At 40.8% G+C, this 19,794-nt stretch overlaps 1 protein-coding gene across 4 annotated transcripts in view; it reads right to left on the bottom strand.

The window, feature by feature from the left end:
- sox5 (SRY-box transcription factor 5) overlaps positions 1–19,794 on the bottom strand; it is a 235,884-nt gene that overhangs the window by 147,627 nt on the left and 68,463 nt on the right. For all 4 annotated transcript variants that reach the window (XM_056367186.1, XM_056367189.1, XM_056367187.1 and 1 more), the window contains exon 4: positions 121–188. The gene's annotated coding sequence lies outside the window, so the exon portion shown is untranslated. The remainder of the gene's footprint in view (positions 1–120; positions 189–19,794) is intronic.

Below are 19,794 nucleotides of genomic sequence, written 5' to 3'. Positions count from 1 at the left end.
GGCGAATTAGCACCAACCATCTGATTGTCTCGATTGACTCCTAATGTTGAAATAACAGTAGTGGATTGGAATTGGATAAAAAGTAAACCTGTCTATAGACACTAACCAGAGATCACTTACCAGTTATTGGATGGAACAACCTGAGGAGAAAAATGTCCTCTCAGTAATCAGCTCCTGTCCTCTCACTCCTGGATAGACAGAAAACAAGGAAAACAGCTGATTAATAATACAATATTTATGTCACCTAGATGCAAGTGACCAAATAGATAGCAGTAAGTCAAAGAGAGAGAGAAATAGATACGAGGTTGGGGGCAAAGTCAAAGAAAAATCAAGCTGGTACAAAAGATGTAAAAACCATGACAAAAGTCTTTTTAATTCTTTTTTCTTAACAGTTCTACCTCGAAATGTACACCTGAGACAGAGGGTGTATTCACTGTATATTTATATACAGTACCAGTCAAGAGTTTGTACATGTCAGTATGTTTTTCTCACAGCCTCACCGACTTCGTGGCTCATCAAACTTTCATGTCAATTACTCCATTTTACAAACCTTCCTGATTTAATGGTTTTTGCATCCGGACTTAAAAGGAACTAAGAATAAATATAATTGTAAAAGCCGCATGTGTGTGGATACGTGAGAGTGTATTATTTGGATGTGTTGTGTCAAAGAGTGTGAAAACGCCTTTGGGCATGAATGTGTGAGGTAAGACAGAAAGAAGAGTGAAAAGAAATAATCAGTAAAATAAACACAAAAAGTGAGAGGGAGGGAAAGAATGAAAAAGCTCAGGGCAGAGTCACTCTTTCAAGCTCACAGATCCTCTCCTCCTTTCCTCCCTTCATCCCTCCTTCCTTTTTCATCTCCCCTTACCCTCCCACTCTGGCTCCCTACATTCCTCCTACCCGCACCCCCTTCATACCAGAATTCCAACATCTATAAATATCAACAAGAGAGACTATAGAAGTACATACATACATACACACACACACACAAAAACTGTAAATACACACACCAGTCTAAACCAATGAGTACAGTGGTGTATTGTGCCAGCAGAGCCAATACACACTTCCATGGCCATTACTCCCCATGGAAACAGACGAGCACGTTCGCACACACATGTGATGTTGACGTTGTACCCGCACAGTGGATGCCTTAGACAATAAGCTATTTCAGGGCCAAATCGCTGACAAAAATCCATTTTTCCACCCCACTAAAAAAGATCAGGAATGAGAGAGGGAGAAAGAGCAGGATAGCGAGAAAAGCTGAAATCAAATAAACAGTGGCATACATCTGTCTTAAGCTGGATTTATCTCTGTATTTTGTCATCATTCTAATTTATTCCCCAGCCTGCTTACAATTACTGCCTTTTCAAAACTCATATCGCCGGCTTGTTGTTGTTCTCAGAGAGATTGCGTGGTATCTGCAAATGAATGAGCGGGGGACTTGCATAAGGTGGAAAAGCTCCTAGTGTACTTTTGTAGATTATCCACTTGATACCGATTCATTTTCTCTCTCTCTCTCTCTCTCTCTCTCTCTCTCTTGTCACAGTTTTGTAAAGGAGGCGATGTAGGACAAACATGCAAACGCACACAAAAAAAAAAAAAACACACACACACACACACACACACACACACACACACACACACCACACACACAGTACTGTAGAGTGTAGAGGAAGGGAGTGGGCTCATCATCTTTAGTTATGATTACAACACTTGGCAAGCTCTCCCCTGCCTGTTTGCCTGCCTATTGCCTTACAAATGGATTAGTAAGCCCTGTTCCATTTGTGTGTGTAGCTTCTCTGAGATTTAGGCTGACTTACAAATAACACCAATCAAATTTGGGAGCAGCCGTTGTGTAGTCTTTTCCGCAGGAATATTAGACGATGTGATTCTGGGGCAGCAGTGTGCCACTACTTCTATACACTTAGTTTGGAAAACCTTGGGAGTGTGTGTGTGTGTGTGTGTATGTTTGTCCTAGTGTCGTGAAGATTTTACATGCCTCATAATAAGGAGGTCTGACTGCAACTTTTGGAGTCAGTCAGTGGTTAATCCATGGGAGGCCTGCTCGCTCATCCCTAGTTTACACATAATACAAAAGAGGACAACTCTGATCTGAGACGGGGACATATTTATTTATAAAGACAGGGAAAGCGGGCAGGGTTTCAGCTACAGATGACTCACAGAGCTGTTTCACTGTAAAACACGATGAGTGTTTTAAAAGAAAAAACAGGAAAGTTCATTTAAAAAAAAAAACAAAAAAAAACAACTCTTAATATACACCTACACAACTTGTATCTCTTCTTCAATTTTGCTGATGGGGAATTGATGTTTGTTTTCTCTTACTGGCAGATAACAGGTCAGATTCACAGAGGTAGACAAGGAGTACCACACAAAAACAAAAGCACTGCAATTACCAATCTACACCTGTCTTTTCAAGTGTCTGGTATCTGGATGAAAACGTAGATACGTTTTAATGCACTTTCAGCAAAAAATAATTTGTGTTCGTAGTGTTTACTACATGCATGTGAGCTTTACTCCAGTCCAGAGGTTGGTGGTAGTGCACCTGAACTTGGTTGATACCTACCAAAACACCAGAAGAAGAATAACGTATGCACTTGAGCAGTATTACCACAATGCTAACAGTTTAGACAGCAAGCTAACAAGCTAACACAGGCTCTCATTCAAACTGCTCCCTTACCCATACACAGCATTTAGTTGTTGAACTGATCAGGGATCGCATTACCGCAGCATCAGCTCAGTGCTCTATGATCACACGTGCTAAAATCGCTCCAGACGCTTTTTCCTGTCACTTCAATGAGAAAGGGAGAACGACGGCCGACCTCAGTGTATCTTCAGCTGCCATTAACACAGCGGACAGAGTGGGTAAATCCCGTAGAAAGTGCTTCCACACAGATCGCTCACTGACTTGGCAGGAATAACAATGACATATACGTCTCAGAGAGAACCTTTTCAACATCTGGCAAGAGTCGTAAGTTGGTTTTTGTGAAGTTTGAAACTGTCCTCTCCAACAATAACATTGGTTGTATGTTTACCTTCAGTAGCAAAACTGGAAGCAACATTTCAATGTTAACAAATGGTCAGACAGAAAGGGGATTTGAGCGCTGGAATATTTGTGTTTATTCAGCTCAAACCTCAAATGTACAGACTTTAGCTGTAAGATAACTAGCAATGGACTCACCAATCATGAACTCAGAACTTACCAGAAACTCCAGTTCTGTTATTTTTCACAAGTCTTTCTCCTTTTTCCTTTTGTCTCTTTACATTCATGAAGCACAAATTTTTCTCTGAAACATTTTCAACTCCTGCAGATTTCTGTGTAATCAATTCTTCATTGACAAGTCACATCAGACAAGGTCAAAATGCGTTTCTACAATGCAAAATTAATTAGTGCCTTTTTGGAATACAGTTTGTAGTGGAAGCTCGATGGCTGTACTTTCCACTTTGGGATTGAGCGACAAAGGTAATATGATTGCCTTATTATGATTGCATCTATTACCTCAGAGGTTAGCAATGTAAAAATGGTTTGCGGAGTTCAAAGTTGAACTCTTCACAAAAGCGCCGTGCAAATTGGCGTTGCCTTTCTGAACAAGCTGACAGATTGCAATGATTCCGCTGAAATGAATTGATTTTGATTGTTGTTTTACAGGAAATGCTGGAGTGACGGATTCCTTAGAGAGGACGCTGGGGTGGACTGATGTGCATAAAAAAAAAAAAAAAGCATGCAACTATGACAGTGAAGACTGTGGTTTGCATCTGTTTTCCTACCAACAGTTTAACACAAAGGTGACCATTGCCCAACTTTGAACCAAGTGGTTGGACTTGCTAAAACTTAAGCAAACTTTAAGAAGAGGCCTGCATGTGTTGAACTTGCAGTTGAAATTGCAATCCGACAGTCTGTGTTGTTGTTTGAACACTTACTGGGAGGCGCACACTGTTCTACTTTTTTAATACAGTATCAGAGAGGTTGATTCAACCCTTTGGTATGTCTAGAGGCCTCTGTGCTCTATTGAGAGCATGATGAGTCTATAAAAATTCTTAGCCTTTCATGTGCCATGTGACCCTGAGCAGAAATAAAACAGTACTACAATAAAACAGTATTGCACACTGAAGAATGTCTCCTTAAAAATAATAAAGCGTGTTTTTTAGGCATTTTTGGATTTCACGGAATAGCTGACGGTGAAGAGGCCGACAGGAAATGAAGAGAGAGCCACGGATGCGCTGTGGACATTGGGCTACAAGGGTGCTCCAAAATAATCTACTTTTGATTTTCATCTGTGTTCATTATTTTCAAGTCGTGCTTGGCATCAAGAAGCTGATTAATGTCAGCCCATCACAGGTGAGAGATTTCCCTTCCCATATACTGACTGCATGTGAGAACATTATTTCCTTTCTTACAGTGCATGTGACTTTAGTCTGAGATCAGTGCACAGTGCTTTAAGTGCCTTGCTATAGAGTACAGTGACTGGCAACTATCTGCTCACAAACCCTCCTCTATCATTTTATAAAAATGAGAGCACCAATTTTAGTGTAGACGAACAAGCAGCATTTGGTATATGGGAAAATTGAACACGTGTGTACATATGTGTTGCTCGGAGAGAGTACAGTTTGTGTGAATAAAGCTCTAAGCTGAGCTTCCATTAAGCCCCTTTCAACACAATGCCTTTCTCTCTCAGAAACTCTGTCTGATGGAAATCTGCTTTTGTTGCTGCAGTTCAATGTCCCTGCTATCTCCTGATGGAAGGAGAGAAAGGAGGGTCTGAATGGGCCTCTATAGTTTTATGTTCCAGACAGTTCTCTCTCACACACACACACACACACACACACACACGCACGCACACGCACACACACACACACACACACACACACACACACGCACGCACACGCACACACACACATTTGACAAATCACATACACTCCATGCTCCTCTACAATGAAATCAATGCTCTCAGTTTTCCTCTCTGTGCAAAGCAGCTCACACTGCCACAGGCTTCCTGTGATCAAACACCACATCATGTTCTGCAACTTCTGATACTGATGCTAACACAGTGCTGCTTTTGTGCTTTGCTGTTGCTGTTCATTCACATTGTATTCAGTCACAATAAAGGATTCTATTTTTGATGGTGTTTTTATAACAGTTTTCTTTTTCGATGGGAATTTCATTTTCTAATGGTTGCCATGCTTTTTTTCTTACTGATACTTTGTGTTTCTGATCACATCTCTCCCATATTTGCTGTCAGATATAATAACCTTGTACCTTGCATTAAGACTGTCTTTTCAAAATAAAATCTACAAACTCCAAACTTCAACATTGGCATTATTAAATAAGAACATGACACAAAGCAATACATAAAAAATGCCTCCACACAAAGTTACAGAATCACGTTTGTAAATTTTTTTAGCAAAGACTAACTGTGAGACAACGCATCGAGAGAAGCTATAACATAATCTGCTCACATTTTGCTTTAGATTTTGGGTCTATCCACTGCCAGTGTGGGCATGTTTGTGTGTGTTGGGTTGTGTATGTCAGGAAATATATCTGGTTTGGTTTGGATAGGAGGGCTGGGCCATTGCTCCCTGGGCTACCGTGGGACCAGGAGTGTCCAGGGATAAAGCCTGATTGTTGGAGAAGATAAAGACCGCTAACAGATTGGACCGAGAGGGGAGGGACCACGGGACCATCGCGCCAAAGACTGCCACACATACGCATTAAGGCACAAAGACGTGAATACATTGAAAAGTCAGTGAACCCAAACACACACGAGAATTATCTACAGCAGTGCTGCATTAGCTTTCTACGGTGGTTTTTGTATTGAAGACAAAAAGAAACACACAGTATCAAAGTTAGCAATGTGCTGGTGGGGAGATCATACGACTGTTGGCTGCTTATGTAACAACACCGAGCAGACATGCTGATTGTCTCTGAGACAGTGGGAGTCGATAAGAACAGAAACATTTAGAGATATATATATATATATATATATATATATATATATATAGGTAGACAGGCGGAGAGAGTCAAGAAAGTGGGGATCACTTGCAGTCACATATTGAAATTGAACATTATTTCTTGGAATTTGGATATTTTTTCAGATTTTGCCTTGACATTAACAACTATCGTGGAAGGTGTCACTTTTATGTGATGTTGCTGGTATGATGTGAATATGACTATCAACAGGTCTTTTCTCTGTCTGTTTCTGCGGGGAGATGCGCACGTCCCCAGTGAAAAATAAGCGAGACGCCGAATCTCTAGATCAGGCGATGCAGTTGTGTGTCCACATCCAGTGTAGTCCTGGCCTACAGGGACCTAATAAACCGCTTTACTTAGTGTACCTGCATTTGCTTGGCTAATTCTATCCATGTGCGCGTAATCTGAAAAGATACTATCACAAACAACTAAGAAACCTAAGGGAGAGAGAAAGACACACACACACACACACACACACACACACACACACACACACATTATTATTATTATTATTATTAGTCCATAAAAAGCCACACAGACAACAGCAACAGGGACTTGAGCAGTCTCAAAATGAAAATACTTGAATACAAAAACACACACAGCAGTGACCTCCATTGCCAGGTGACTCAAAACATCAGACTGGGTGAAATGTGAGTAACATGATTGGATTATAGACAGGATACAATTGAGACGGATAGGAATGTCTTGGCCTGTAACCTCACATTGTCATTGCGTCCGTCTGCAGGTGACCAGGGTCAAAGACACAAGGGGAGAACAGACCGCTGGCAAGCAAGCGAGCATCAATAAATTCTTATCATGGAAGCACATTTCTAGTTCTCGAGTAAAGGGCTCAATTAATAATGTAACTTTTATTAGTATTTAAAGGATCAGTTTATCCAAATCACAAAAAATACTAAAGTATCCCATTTACCACTATTGTTATCTAGCCATGAAGATTTCTCATTATGTTGTCAACAGTTGTCGAGGGACTACTTCCTCGGTAGAAAGTAGTTCCAAAAACTGTTCATAGAGAAGGCAAGTTGCTGTCAAATTGTTGTGATTTTCCAACTGTTTGAGCACTAAAAATCAAGATCAGTTCCTCCAGTGTTGGGATTTGAGGCAGAAATCTCAGCACATAAAACCAAGTCTATCTACAAGGCTAGATGTACCATACATACATATTCAGAGAGAGAGAGAGAGAGAGAGAGAGAGAGAGAGAGAGAGAGAGCGCAGCAGTTATAGCATCTGTGAGGGTCACGATGTTTAAGTCGAATCTTGTTTCATCAAATTAATAGTGGCCTTCTCAGCATGCCCCCATACACACACACACACACCGCATCCTCACCATTTAATCATGTTACTCACGGACTGCCGCAGTACAACACACACACACACACACACAATCACACCCTGTTGATACGCAGCTCATATACTCCACAGAGGGATGTAACATATACATCACTTATTTGCTTTACGTAGGGACATAAGGACATGTACATAATGCTTTGCAACACACCTATTAAATGGTAAAGGTCATGATGTGATGAGTTTCTCTAGCGTCGTACAACGATTGCTAATTGTCTTATACTGATGATTATGTAAGTCACATCGAAATTAAGTTACTTTTCTCTAATTGTCTCCTACAGGCACAATTCACCATTCAAAACGTATCTACAGTAAAGAACTTGCATTGTGCTATAAACCATTCTACCCTCATTCAATCAATGTGGACAACAGTGCCAACAACATAGAAATATCATTTATTCCTTCATTCATTTAAAATGGATTACAGCTGTAATGCTGCATTCTGTAAATGATAATGTTAACAATAATAAAATGTACTTCATTATATTCCATGGGCAAATTAATGCCCCAGGGCACATTATATGAAATGAAGGCTGGTCTAATATCATACAGACAATGCACCATTGGGCTCAAAGATGTCATGATGAACCACAACTTATTCGAACAAATGTGCTTAGCAATTATGCATCAGTGACATCAGGGTATTGTATTGTTTGTTGTATGGACAAGGACGTATCTCAGTACCTTGACCCCTTCTCAGAGCCAGCCAACAGCTATTCAAGCCAACGGTTCCTTTTGAAATACGACATCACTACTTTTCTCTGCCAAGTCTAAATCAACCCAGGTAATTAGAATTACATAAACAAGGAAGAATGAGACCTTTTCTGTACCATCTTTGTGAGACAGAATGGGTCGGTTGCATTTCTGATGAATGTCAATAAGAACACCAGATTCACAGCTGTGGGACCTTGTGCAGACCTTGAAACAAACGCACAAACATGTTACAGAATCAAACTCACTTGACAAATATCATACTGCCATTATGTCCTGTTCCCTAGGGCTCTCAAAAAAAAATACACAGCAGTGTCTTCTGTGCTTCTGTTGCGGATGAGAAAAATCCGTCCAGGAACACAGGATCAATAAGTGAGAGCAGTAGCTGTTCGTCCTCTATTTCTTATGTTCATTCAATACATCGAATTACAATGTTTGCTCCTCTCTCAATGCCATTTTTCAATTATCTCCTAGCACAACCTATTCTTCACTGTCCTCAACTGGGCTCCGGTGTCGACCTTAGTCAGACTATGTACTAACTTGGAAAACTGTACTATTCAGTGTCAAAATGCAAATTCAGAATATAAACGGCATAATGTAGTATGAGCATGCAAAAAGTAATGCCTCAGTTTCAAATAAGTTTGAAATTGATACAATCAATTTTGTCATGTTCTTTTAAGTACAATCTTGTCAGGGTACAATGTTAACAGATGTTAACATGTCAGCATGCAGAGTGTGCTATTAATATTTCTTTTTGCTGTTTATTTTATTTTCTGTACTCAGATCTCACTTATAAATGAGATCTCAATGTCAATGTGACTTCCTGACAGAATATACATATATATATATATACATGGATATATACTGTATAGACACATATATACAGTATGTAAATGTGAAAGAGTGCCAGTCAAACAGTCTCTGCATTGCTCCAAACAGATCTGATGTTTTCATCTGCTGTTTCTTCAGTGGACTGGAAGCTTCTTGATTTATTTGTCAAATTTGTTTGCATTGCACGTTGTCGCATTTTGCTTTTAACAATACACCAGCTTTTTCAATACAGCCAAACATAAGAAACCTTTATTGCAATGTTTTGAGATTTCTCCAAATTTCCCGCAGTGTAACTGAAAGTGATTTTAAAAATCCTTCAGTTCAGTACTTTTTGCGTAATATTGCTGACAGAAAAACAAACGACACAAGTTTGTGCGAGAGTTGAGGTGCCGTCATGTTCGAACAGTGGTAACATGGAAGTTATCCACTGCGTAGATCTACAGTATGTGTGAAAGCAAAAAAAAAAGCCGATAAAGCTTTAGAATCCATGACTAAAAAGGGCTTCAGATAATGGCGTAGATGTGGCATTAGGTGATAGTGTCAGTCACGTTCCTGATGGACAGAGAGGTAGCGAAAGATTAGGAGAAAGGCCAAAGAGAAGAGCGCAGGTTTGTTTTTCTCTCTCTTTCTCTCCCTCTATGACAGTTGCTGTACCATTAACACCGCCTCCACAATTAGTGTCTTCTCACCGACTATACTCTCTCACTCATACACATACACACACACGGTGACACCCCAGGGCCCTGCACAACCCAAACAGCATAATTAGAGTTCCCCTAAACAAAGCACACACTCTGTAATTACTCTGTAATGTTACATAGCACAGGGGACTCAACAAAAGCCATTTTCCCTGGATCAACCAGTGGCACATAAACACACGCGCACACACATGCGCACACACATGCGCACACACATGCACACACATATAGGCACACACACACACTATACTCTTGTCCCATGTATCTGTGACTGTGTACATTTCTATTGATTTCACTAGACAAGAGCATACCCACTGGCTGTTGTCTGGCTTGTGAGTATGCTGCTCGAGTTTGTGCATGTGTGTGAAGCGTATACTGTCTCTATAAGTGAGTGTATGGTCACTTACGTGAATGTATAGTTTGTGTGTGTCCCTGAACTCGACAGCACATGAAAAGACAGAGCAACTGAATCTCTTCATCTTGTGTTGCTCAGTCCAGGAAGGCAGCCATGCTTAGCGTCGAAAGAGCACTCACACACACGCGCGCACACGCACGCACGCACGCGCGCACACCCAATGCACTCCCCTCTCTCTCTCTCTCTCTCGTTGCTTCCTAGTCTCCAGAGTGGGACATGACTAATTTCTCCAGACAGAGCGACAGCGTTAACACAGGGCCCGACACTTGTGCTGATACCGTTCTTGACAGGACTCCCCTCAGCTCCAACAATCTACCACAACCACCCCCCAAATCTGACCTCAACATAAACGCCCCTCCCCCTCCCCACCAAAAACACCCACCCTCTTCCTCCCCTTTTTACGCTTCTGTGCCCCCAAGTCAGTGCAGATATTGCTCTAAGTCCAGCGGCAGTAAATTAAATCTCTGTACCAAGCCAAGTAGTGTGAAATCACATTAGATCTTAATCAGGGACTATTGTGTTTGCCTTGTTGGATTTTTTTTCTTTTATTGTGGGTGTGATCTTTTGTTGTGTACAGTTTTATTTCACAATCTGTATGCCAAGTTTTGACTTGGACTACACTAGATTGCAAACATCAATAACCCCTACTTCAGAAAAGTCAGGATTTATGTCAGTCAGTCACAGTCCTAAACGCTCAAATAAAGTCAAATGCTGAAACTTTAAACCAACTTTGAGCTTAGTGTCCAACACTCTTCTACTTGTGCAGTGAGTTTGGTCTCTGTCAAAACTTGTGTTAATTTTTCATCAAACTGTAATAAATTCTTCTGATAGCCTCCGCTACCAGGAGAGGTTGTTTGACTCCACTATAGCTACGGTTGGGCATCGAGAACCGGTTCCAAATTTTCTATTCCAAAGGAATCATTAAGAAATTTGAATTTTGAGTCTGCTTATCGGTTCCTTTCATTGGTGCTAGTTTCAGTTTCAGTACCATGACATGTTAGTCTACTGATAAGGTAGGTGGCAGTACGCACCTAAAAGTTGGTTTGCCAACCAACAATCATACCAAAACAAGAAGAAGCAGCATACTCTACATGAGTAGAGCCTCAGCTGTTTGCCATCATGGACCGCAGCCAGCGCTCAAAAGCCTGGCTTCATTTTGATCGAAAAGATGACGGGTTAGCGTGCAACACCTGTGCCAAACTCATTTCATGCAAGGGAGGATGCACTACTGACATGACAAACCACCTTCGCCAACATGGTATACAAATCAGTGACTGTACCGTGTTTGACATGTTTTACCATTCTCCCTCACGCCTCCTTGTCCTTAGCTCGGTTACGTGAAAATTAAATAACCTGCGTCTTATTCTAAAAGAGACAGCAAACTAGCTATACATGATCGAATTGCCAAAAACTGCAAATCTGTGCAACCACTGTAATATATAGTTTCCTGTTTTTATTTGGTTCAGTTGCAATTATGTAAGTGCACCCAGCACAATGCACAGACCTTCCTACTCTTTTCCTGCAGTTCAACAACAGTAAATATAGTGATTTCGTCTATCTAACACAATCCCTTTTGCCAAATGTCAACAAAACATCTCAACACAGAACTCCTTCTTCCCTTAGTTGTGGATTTGATACCACATATGCAGAGACAGCAATAGCAAAAGTGCTACTATCATTTGAACTGTTCTCATTCATAAATAACTTTTAATTAGAACATAAGACAACTTTAAATCATGGACTACTGACGCATGTGGCTATGGAGAAATGATTTCTCTTTTAATCATCAATATGTAAAGTCAAGACACAGACATGCACCTCTATGATTGTGATGAAACCAAAACCCTAAACCTGTCTACATGACAAAGTTTTCTGCAAACAGTCATCCAAGTAGCGGCCCTTTTAAGAGTAATATAACATTAACACAATTTCACGAATAACTGATCGTGGTCCCAGTCTACAGTGTTTATTTCAGCAGAAGTTATTTACCTTTCAGAAAGTCTGTCCTCTACACCCCCAAAAAATCTGTGAAAAATCTTTGACGTAGCCTGGGATACCACTGCTTGAAGGGGCACTATGCATTCCTGCATGACGTCACTACTTTTGACGTTTCCAAATAAAATCCCCCTCCCCCCCAATATATGTGCACGCGCACTAACCCCCACCCCCTCCCTCAACCATCTTGTCGGTGATTGGCTGGAACGTGGTTTGTTATGTTTTGGGGCACAGCCTGCGCCCCTAGTGTTTGTTGGCTGTTTGTGACGCCTGTGTTGTCTCCAGAGACCGCACTTTTTCACAGTGTATCCAAGGGGCAGGCAGCTAGTGGATCAAGGGGAGATGCCTATGATTTGAGACAAAAATAAAATAACGTTGAGACCATGCAGGAATGCATAATGCACCTTTAATCATTAAAGTCACATTCAATTTCATTCCTGTTATTTTTCTTTTGAAGTTTAGGTGTATGCTGTCAAACTAGGGGGTTGACCTTCATGAGTAACTTCTCTTTAGATAACAAGAGCCCGTGAAGAATGAGCATGCATGGTCTCTATGTGATGAGCCTCCTTTAATGAGCTCCACCTCACTATACTACAAATAAAAATACACACTCTCCTCTAATGATGTCCTATAAGGCTCGAGGACCTCTTCTTCCTTATCTCACCCAGAGCCAATCAACACAACTGAACAAGTCTTCTCCATCACTAAGTTAACAATCTTAGACATTATTCAACTAGCCCAACAAAGCAATAGATTGTGAACTATAAGACATACTGTGTAAGATACTGTATAAGACAACAGTGATTCCCTCCCTGGGGTACTTACGGTTATTTAGGTACCTTAAGCTGCCATTGCCAGAGGGTTGGTGTTAAGACAAGGAGTAGCTCCACTAATTAAAAAAATATTATTATTATAATTATTAAAAGTAAGTAAGTAAAGTAAAAGTAAGTAAAAGTATTAAATAGCTTAAATAGTTAGCTATAAGTCATGCATGAACAGTTGAAATGTTAGAGAAATGGTAATGGGTAAATGGTGAGAAAGCTAAGAGTAACAGCTAAATGGTTGGAGTAGCTAAATGTAATGGATAAATGGTTTAAATAGTTAGCTAAAAATAATAGTTACATTGTTAAACTTCTGACTTCTGCCAACAAGGCTGACCTATGCGTTAATAGTTCAATTATATGAAAACGAAGACTGTAACATTATCCACTTTTATAAAATGAATAGTGTTAAATAATATCCAGTTTAATATCAGTTCAAATGGACACATTCAGAACATGATGGGTGGTGTCAATGAATGGGTAATTGAGTTTATTTTGCAGCACTGTGGAGGTACATCAGACCAAATTGAATCATGTGAAACTAACCATCAGGTTACCCTGCTGCATCCATTCTCATCTCATTATCTTATGGTGAGTCACCTTATTTTCAATGCTGGGATCACAAAAGTTCTTGTTTTGCATTTTTGCCATTTAGTGGCTTTTAGCTTAAATGACAGGGACCTCTTACTTAAAGGACAATTTCATTTTAAACGTTTTAAATGTGTTTTCAAAAACAGATTGCCATCAACTCTTAATGCTTAGGCAGACACACATTTTCTATGCATTCAGAGTATTCATGCACAGGCTCCGGTAATAATCTGACCTTAACCCCCATGACCTTGACTATATGTTGATGGTCATACTAAAGCCATGTGTATGCATACATGTTAAGGCACTTATACAACACTGATACAAACACAAATCCAAGCCATGGAACAATGTCCTTAGGTACGACTGCATTCAACAGGGTGAACAAGAAAACAATGAATTCCTCATGAATTATTCAAAAGAACGAACACGAGCATTGGAACTTATACATAACTAAGACTTGGAAAATATCTGTAGATGTGGACAAAAGCAAGAATAAAGATGTCTTTGATATGGGTATGGTTAGAATTAGGTAAAAAACATGGTGAAAAAGAAAATAAAAGAAAGGAAAAGAATAGAATACAAAAATACATGTTTTCAATGAAAAGGTCACTCACGGTGTAAAAATCTTTCATCAGTTGGGAATTGAACTCAGGTCACTGGAGCTGAAAGAAAAATCTATACGGCCGTCCACCACCATGACCCCCAAGCATTCACTTTCCTCTGCACTACTTCAATGTCACAGTGCTGCCCGTTTCTATTTGCGTCTTCCGCACGTAAATATGTTCCTGATGGAGAGACGTGAACAAGAACATACAGAGTAACAGACAAACAAGAAGCTCCCACAAGCAAATTGAAAAAATGTGTGATTTTGCCACTATAAACTTATTAAGCTTATCTTACACACTCACTTCCTTTTACATGTGGTCACAGCAAGCTTCTGTATGTGTCTTCATGTGTTTGTATGTATGTGCCCGCCTGCCTTTGCACATTTGTGGTCGAGTGTGTTTGAGACAGTAGCTGCTGCATGTCTTTTGTCAACAAACTTCTCCATTTTCAGTCTGGGAAAAAAGCAGTTGTTGCCACACTGTTGATACCTTTTATTTTATTACAGTTTTACAGTAATCTGTGAAAAGAAACATCATTTGATGTAAAGCAAAGAGCAACAGTCACAGGGGAAATACGGTTACAGGACGAATCTGATCGGATCTTTGGAGGTTTACGTTTACTTGGAGGAAAGCAACTGTCTTCTGGGGTGGTGAGATACCCAACCACTGATTAAAGAAACTGATAATGAGTGGATGGTTAAAGATTTAATGTTAATCAATAATGTCTTTCCTCATACTCCAGCATGTCTTCATAAGGTCTATCTCACTATCTCTATCACTTTAAGTTTATTTATTAAATCATTCAGCTGTTCGAGCACAACAGGCTGCTTTGAATATGACAAATGCCACTTAACCTTCTTCTTTGTTCATGCTACTGTGCTAACAGTGTGTGCGTCTGGATGGTGGATTGTGCTCCACTGTATTGTAAATTCCTCCAGATGAGAGCATCAGCTAAATACTGAAAACGTAAGTAAGGGAAAATGATCTCAATTACATCGCTGAGCTTCCCAGCTGACTGAAAAGAACCCATTACAGTTATAAATCAGATGCTGTAAGCGACATTCCCCAAATTTTTGATGTGTAATCTTGCAAATTCAGTGAATCCAAGGGAAGACTGAAGGAAGGAGAGAGAGAGAGGGAGGCAGACAGACTTGGTTGAACGAGGGGAAAAGCCTCTTTTCCAGCACTCTGCTCTGACATGGCTTACCTAACACGCTTTAGCTGATCACATTGCAGCAGAACAGTACATGAAAACATGAAAGGAAGGACTACACATGGTCAAGAGCAGTGAGCCTGCCTTGACAGAGAAACACACACACGCTCATATAAAGACACTTACTGCATAAAGACCTTTGTGCTCTTGTGTGCGAGTGAGTGAAGGCCTGCTGACTAAGTGTTTGTGGTTGTCTTAATATTGAGGCCAGACATTTGGACAAACAACTGAGACAAGGCAACAGTGACACTCGTCTGCTTTCCTCTCCTCGTTGCTTCTGCCCTCTTCCTCTCACTCTCTCTGCCTCCAATTTTTTTATTTCCGCACTCTTCTCCCCTTTTGTCTTGGAAACGAGGGACACTCCATCAGTTTTCATCGCTCTCCCTCGCCCCGACAATGCCACCGGAGCGCACAACCGCAAACAGACAAAAGGACAAAAAAAAAGTGAAATTATTGATTTGATGTCAGCGTCAATTAGAGAGAAGAGAGTAGAGGAGCAGCAGAGAGAGGGAGGAGAGGAGAGAGACTGAAAGTGAGCTATTGCTATCACCCAGGTAATGGTAATGGAAAAGTGGGAAAACACAAATGTAGACTGGGTGAAGAAATATCTAAAAAGCCTAAAAATATTTACTGTGTATGAATGTTAATATGCTTGGAAGGACAGTATATATGAGGTGGAACTGTGTCCGCATTTTGCTGTGTGAAAGAGCTTGTCACTGCTGGTGGCGATGAACACATCATTTCTGTCCCACTGCACAATGTGAGTAGCAACAGCACCACACGCAAACCTACACACACACTGTTACAATTTCCTTTATAATATTTTCGGTGATTAATAATTCTGTTACGGCCTTTTTTTTGTTTGTTTTTTTTGTTCATTTTGCAAATCTGCAGTGGATTATGGGCAAGCATGGATGTCACCTCTTGCTTGTCTGTGATGTTTGGAACCCTCAGAGAAAACAGAAAACATTGCTGAAAGCTCAGTTTGTTTCCTTCCATGATATTTCATGGTGTCTATACATAGTGACGGCTAAAAACTACCTGTTGTGCAGAATATTTCTTGGGGGGTTGAGGTTCAGAAGGTACAAAAAAAATATATAATTTGGGGTTGAATAAAAAGCTCTGTAATCTGCTTCTGTCCAGTGAAAACAGCATCTAATCAGTTTTCTTGGTTGAAAATGAATTAATTAATTAATAAGGTCATTATTTGCCACTAGGCTTGTCAGAGTGAACAACCTGTACCGCGCTGCACTTCTAAATGAAAACAAAAAGAGGAAAAAAAAAAAAAAAAAATCTCTTTTCACCTTGAATAGATTTTATGATCCTGCTCGTCTTGCTCAAGGACACTTCAGCAGGCCAGACACTTGCTGTCACAGAGGGCTGCACACAAACCGGGGCAAGCTGTATTCGAGCATTTGATGCATGCATAATAAAAGGTCTGCCTGAAGAAATTGTGAGTGACAGATATTGAGGAAAGGAGACACTGTATTGATCTCCTCCACAACATCAGAGGTAGAAGAGGAAAGAGGAAGAAAAAGGAGTATGGGTGAATAACTAACCTGGCAATTCCACAGACTCTGATGGTTTTACTCCCCAACACAAAGGCTGCTGTCCCTTAATGGGTCAGCTCACTCAAATTACAGCAGAATACAGTGTATTTTCTCACTTATCTCTAATGGTATTTAGCCAGTCAAACAGGGCTGTAACAATTATTTTCATGATTGAGTAATCTGCCAATTATTTTCCAGATTAATTGATTGGTTTGTCTATAAAATGTCAGAAATATAGAAAAATGCCCTTCATAATTTACAGGAGTCCAAGAAGATATTGGTATTACTGTCAAAGCAAGAAGCAGCAAATAATCACATTTAGGAGGGTCAAGTGAGACTGGAACGAATTAATTGATTATCAAAATATCTACCTATCTAACTATCAACTAATCGATGAATCAACTAATCCTGCAAGCAAATAGTTTTAGTCTAACCCTAATGGTGACGTTTGGAGCTTTCTGTCACTGACATTTGCCTCCATCCCAGTGCAATGGAGATGAATCAGATTTTGCTTGAGGTCAACACTGCATTAAAAATCTACAGTTACAAAGTTAAACAGCAACATCCCTTTCCAGAGGACTCTGGGTAATTTGCATAACATGCAAGATGTATTACGGTTGAGGTGGGTGCGACGGTGGTAGAGGTACTTGGTCGTGTTGGTGAAGGTTTCGTGGCAGAACTGACACTTGTTTAGGGGATCTGCAGTGTGGGACTTCCTGTGCATGATGAGAGTCATCTCAGTGGTGAATCAACAGTTTTTAAAGAGACTATGTGATGAAAACTGCAGGAAATTCTGATGTATAAGAGGAATGGATGTGGAAAATCCAGGCCCAATATAACTTAAATCATCTGCATATCTCAGGAGCACTGGAGGTAATTTGAGTGAATGAACCCTTTAAAATTAAGTTTCACTTGTTCCTGAACCCTAGTCCTGTTTAAACCAGCTGAAGAAGGTGAGTCTCAGAAAAAGTAAATACAAAATTAAAACTCCTGCTGTTAATGTGCATACATCATGGCCAGGTTTACACATGCTACATCTAGTATGGTTGGGTGGTGTACAACGGAGTCAGTGGAACAGAAAGAAGTGGACGGAGATGGGGGAAGGGAGGAAGACTGGTCAGAGTCCATCTGACTTCAGATGAGATACAACTAGTGGAATGTTAAGTGTGTGTGTCTGTGCATGTGTTTGCATTTGTGTAGGAGACGGGAGGGCAGGGTGAGGATACTGTTATTTTACAGAAGACATGATGTCTCATTACACACATACATACACACACACACACACACACACACACGCATACAGTCAGACAAACACACACGCCGCATGTCACTGCGCATTACTGTTGCCTTCTGTGGGCGCTGCGTCCAGACAATGACAGGCAGGCAGGAGCCACGGCATAATGAGAAAGAGCAGGGGCCTTCGCTTACACACAAACACACGTCCACGCGCGCACACACACATGAACACAGAGGGCAGTCGGCTTCACTCCGTCCCCTAGCCTCTCAATTACCCAGCAGGCTTTTAGTGCCACTCTGCTCCACTACAGCAAATTACCCAGGGCCCTGTCTCACTTAGAGACCTGTGACTGTGTACGAATGCGTGTGTGTGTGTGTGTGTGTGTGTGTGTGTGTGTGTGGTGTGTGTGTGTGTGTGTGTGTGTGTGTGTGTGTGTGTGTGTGTGTGTGTGTGCGCGCGCTTGACAGAGGTAGAGGAAGAGAAAGACTGCGTGTGCGTGTTAAAGCAAGTGGCTCTGAAACAGTGGCTGGAGCCCAGCAGAGGCACGTGAAAAGCTAATAAAAGTGTTTGAATGCAACTGCCATTAGGCTAATACCTCTCCACAAGTATGACACACACATACACACACTCAAAGGCGCGCGCACACACACACACACACACACACACACACACACACACACACACACACACACACACACACACACACACACAGTATGAGAGAGAAGAGGCGACAGGGTCAGCTGCGGTGTCCTCTCTTAGATCAAATGTAGCTCTGCAGCTGGCTCAGAGTGCCGGCTTTTATTGAATGAGATATTAAAGAGTCGTTAGCTGAAGAATACTGATACAAATGGCTGCTGATGGCTGGTTAATTGCATCAAAATTTGGTACAACTTCTGAAAAATCTACACCCCCTCCTTGCCACGACAGACACACTGTTGGACCCTCTGTGTTTGGGTAATCCACATCTGTGTCAGAAACCTGCTGCTAAGTGTCATGCACATTGAGTCGACTATGAGCTACTTCAGAGAATCAACAGACAACCAGCTGTGAAACAACACAACACAAAATCCTGGGATCAGAGCTTCAATTTGGGGTTTCTGCGTAGCTCAGGTATACAGTAGACACTTAAATCTTTACTTCACAGGAAATCTCATATTTACCCACCAAAACTCTTATTTTGCTGTGAAGGTCACATAGATGAGGATGTTTGCCAATTGCGAGGTGTTATTGATTGGTCAAACCACTGACATTTTGCTCATCAGGTAGTCTGAGGGCAGCAGCAATTTCTAACTCTTGACTCTTAATTCCAACTCAGTGACTTTACTTGCAGCTATGCGGTCCACATGTGCTAAAAGTGGTGGTAATATATCAATCATGGGCCACAACAAGATATACTCGCACTTGATGTGAGTCTCTCTAGACAGGAAGCACAGCGCAGGGGACTAGGGCGGAAAAATGTGCAAAAAAAAAAAAAAATCATGATTGTTTGGGCAGATATTGTGGTTGCGATATGAGTCACAATTTCAGTTGGAGTGTCATTTCATTTTTGCATTTCATTTTAACTGAAAACCAGAATTACCGCCTCACGGTTGTATGCCTCTGCCCACAAGCCGAGTTGCAGGAAATATGGTCACAATCTCCCCTTCCTGAGCTACAGCAAGAGTGTTTTTGCAGAGCGTTATGATGTCACAGTGAAGTGGACCTTTGACAATTTGGATATAAAATGTCATCATTTATTTTACCTTATAGAAAGTTGAGTTAAATTGTTTTACAATT

The sequence above is a fragment of the Seriola aureovittata genome, chromosome 22 (genome assembly GCF_021018895.1).
Source record: "Seriola aureovittata isolate HTS-2021-v1 ecotype China chromosome 22, ASM2101889v1, whole genome shotgun sequence".
Lineage (NCBI taxonomy): Eukaryota > Metazoa > Chordata > Actinopteri > Carangiformes > Carangidae > Seriola > Seriola aureovittata.
This window is presented reverse-complemented; position numbering and strand designations above follow the sequence as displayed.